We start from the raw sequence: 3,737 nt of genomic DNA, 5'->3' as shown, positions 1-3,737 counted from the left end.
AAAAGAAATTTGGAGGAAAAAGAAGCAGCAAATTTCCATTCCATTTGGTAATCGTAGGAAATATTAGAATATTTATTACCTATAGAACATGAGAGGAGAGCTTCAAGTGGCTTTATTTATATATCAAAAGGAAAGATAATTCCAGAAGCCTGAAGAAGATGGAGGTAGTCAGCTTATACAAATTTAAGCAAAACAATTTTAAAAAGGATCAAATGGCATTTAAATTAAGATGCATTTTAGACATGGATTTTGACCTAACATATGGGGTGAGTTTCCAGAAATCTTCAGAAACATTTATAACATTTTTTAACATCTGCAAATAATCATCAATAACATTTAACCATCTTCCTCTAATATTACTTCACTTAAGTTAAGCTAGAGAGGAGGCAAGTTATGACTGAACTTTGGCATGTAAGGAGTTACATTTTGAATATGGTACAGTTGGAAAGAGACTAGATCCTACCTTTATCTTAATGAATAATTTTAAAAGGATTATTTTAGCAATGAACATGCTGGATATACAAGTAATATATCATTCTTAGGTAGAAAATTACATGGCCATTATTTCACACACAAAATAATGAATTGCAGTGACTGAGAATGAAGAATCCTCAAATTCCTATAAAAATAAAAAAAATTATCTGCTTATTTTGAACTTAAAATCTTTCAGACTTTTCATACATACACATAAAAGCAGCCTCTCATATCTAATGAAATTAAAGTATGTGATATGAGTTAAATATTCAAAGCCTGATGCAATGATGTGTCATTACAAATAGACTTAACAGCATTTTGTGAAGGTCTCTGTCACCATGGAAGCTCAGCCGAAACTGGCTCTGCAAGTTTTTGTCTTCACTTTATTGCACCTAATACCACCATTAGCTAGGCTCATGGGTAGTCACTACTTTAAGCTTTACCCCACTACCTTAAATTTATAATTAGAGCCCATGCTTACTGTTCATCATTCCTCATAGATACAAATTAAATGAGGCTTGAAGAGTATCTGCTTTGTCCATGCTAAGTGAGTAATGAGTTTTTATGCATAATGCCAAGGAAATTTTTCTAGATGGTTAGAACAAGAATACACGAGTCAGGAAAAGAAAAACAGAAAAAAAGATTGATGATAGCTTTCCCAAGCAATAAGTGCTCAATTGTCAAATCACCTGGCTGCTGCTTTCTCCTCATTTTGCCTGCATTTTGAGAGATTTAACAGTTAACTCTGTTAACCAGACGTCAGTTATTCAAATCGGCTTTTTCAGAATCTCCTTAGACTCATTACTCTACCAACTACTCATATTCAATGTCTCCAAGACCTGTTAATTTTTGTCATGTATTTCTCAGAAATTCAATCTTTCTTTTATCAGAGTCTTTTTTAAGTTAGGTCTGGGAGGAATTTATAAGTTTATGTACTCCAAATCCATCATGTTACAAGAACAAAAAGAATACCAGACAACTGAAGGTTTATAGATAGTTCATAGTGAAATTATTACGGAAATTAAGACTTTTGAACTCTCAGAGTGCTTTTTTTCTTCTTCAAGTTGCCTCAAGGAAAGTGGATTCCTCACATTTCTCTGTTAATACAATACTTACTGTCTTAATTCTGAAAAATAATACACTCAGCTTTAGCTAAATTATAATATTTTCCTTAATTATAATATTCTCTTTCTTAGAAAAAAAAATGCATAGAAAGTATCACATTGTCTAGGAAGAACTTGAGCCTGGAGTTTAATTCTCCTGTAACTCACACCAGGTATCCATAGAAACAACGAACGGACAGTTGCAATATTCTATTTATCTTTGTTCAACTATCTCTTCATGCTCAGTCACTAGAAAAAGCCTACAATTGACAAATGTTTAATGAACATTGATTGAATTCAAATTCATTAGTCATTTGACAACTAGCAGTGCAATTAGAAGATCTGTATCTTTTCATCTATTTCAACAAACGGTTCACATTTTTCTGTGTATCTCCTACGAGAAAATACCAGTTATTTCCAAAGTAGCAAAAAAGAAATGGATATAAATATTATCAACATTGGGCAATATTTATAGAAGCATTATTCCTTATATAGCATTAATTTAAAAATGTTTCCTTGTTGGTCTGTTGCTTTATTGCAGTGAATATATTTAAATTGCCCATGATTTATGAGCACTGACAGAAATGTACCTCATCTATGTAGAGCCTCCTTAGCGATATCTTTGCACTACCACAGTGTTTCTTCAGTGAGTGCATTTTTTCACTCCAAACTGGTGATGGAAGTGAAAGATGAGACTTCTTCTCTATGGGAACCACATCAAGTGAATCCTATCATTCATTCATTCACTCAACAAATGTTTGTTGCTAGTGGCTCTCAGTTTTTTCCATCCTTTCATCTTTAAGAGAGGAGTGACAGGGACATTCCAGAAGTTATCTGTGAAGCTACCCTCTGGAGCGTGAGTCACTGTCAGGAGTTGGCCTGCCTGTTTCCCTCACCCTACCCTTGCTACCACTCCCAAGGGACAGCATGGGAGACAGAGTTCACTCAAGGTGACAAATCTTCAAACCAATTTGTTTATTCAGGCTCTCCCAGTAATCCATTATCATAGATAATTGAGAGTTGACTGTACTCTAATTATAACAAAGACATCTTGAGGTTTCGTCTGTAACCTAAAGCACACAACTCAGGATGGGCAAGGAAGCTGAATTTGGATAGACCTGAACTTCAGGTAGCACATTTAGCAAAGAGAGTCAGAGGAGGGAGAGTAGATCATAGTATAATAAATGATATGAAAACAAAAACAATTATGACTAATGAAACAAAATTATGGGTGGCTGTAACAGCTCAGCTGTGGGGTCCCCACTGCCTGTGCCATGTGCTGCTTTTACTCTCACAGTGCTACTTCCTGTTGGGCAGTGAAAGTACGAAAATTCCACCTTTTATGTTCAAGCAATGGTTTGTGCAGCAGGTATTCAGCAGAATTTATAGACTGCACAACAAATGTCCCCTGTGTCTATGGGAAGCTTGTCACTTTTGACTGTGCAATGAAACCTTCTGTTGCCTGTGTTGATTAGGAGTTAAAATCCCAAAGTAACTTTATCATCAACGTGACTTGATTTTGCTGGAAGCTTCCAGAAACAGAATATGAATGTTTCAATTCTACCAACTGCATGAGGTCCTGTCCTCAACGGCATCACACTGCCAACTGCATGATAAACACATTCATGACTTGGGTAACTACTTTTTTCAAAATGCTGTACTGAAATTGGGCTGGAGGCTATAAGTGGTCTATTGCTCTGGCTCTAAGTATCACCCTTGGTGGTTTTGGAGCAGACCATTTCTACCTCGACCAGTGGCAAGAAGGCCTTGGCAAGCCCTTCAGCTTCAGTGGCCTGGAAATATGGACACTAATAGACATCTTGCTAATTGGAGTTGGCTACATTGGACCAGCAGATGGCTCTTCATACATTTAGCTGTGATTATGTGCTTTGAAGAGGAGCAATGTTTAGTAAAAGCCCTTTGGCCTGTAGGAGTTGATGTGGTGTGAGTGATCTATTTGTATATTTTTAATGTGTGGCACTTGTACTTTGTTTGTCTTGATGAAGTAAAAAAGAGAAATGAAACACTGAAAAAAATTAGAGGAAGAAATTGAATATTCTCAATATTGGAAGAAACACACCTACACAATATTTATAGTATATACAGTAATAATCTCACTTTAATACAGCAGTTTCTTGATGCTTTACAGAAACCTCAAAG

At 35.6% G+C, this 3,737-nt stretch overlaps 1 pseudogene; it reads left to right on the top strand.

The window, feature by feature from the left end:
- Nucleotides 1–812: 812 nt before the first annotated feature.
- LOC129460250 (TM2 domain-containing protein 3-like) lies at nucleotides 813–3,451 on the top strand (annotated as a pseudogene).
- The last annotated feature ends 286 nt before the right edge of the window (nucleotides 3,452–3,737 follow it).

The sequence above is a fragment of the Symphalangus syndactylus genome, chromosome 13 (assembly GCF_028878055.3).
Source record: "Symphalangus syndactylus isolate Jambi chromosome 13, NHGRI_mSymSyn1-v2.1_pri, whole genome shotgun sequence".
Taxonomy (NCBI): domain Eukaryota; kingdom Metazoa; phylum Chordata; class Mammalia; order Primates; family Hylobatidae; genus Symphalangus; species Symphalangus syndactylus.
Note: the sequence above shows the minus strand (reverse complement) of the source record. Positions and strands in the feature narration are given on the sequence as shown.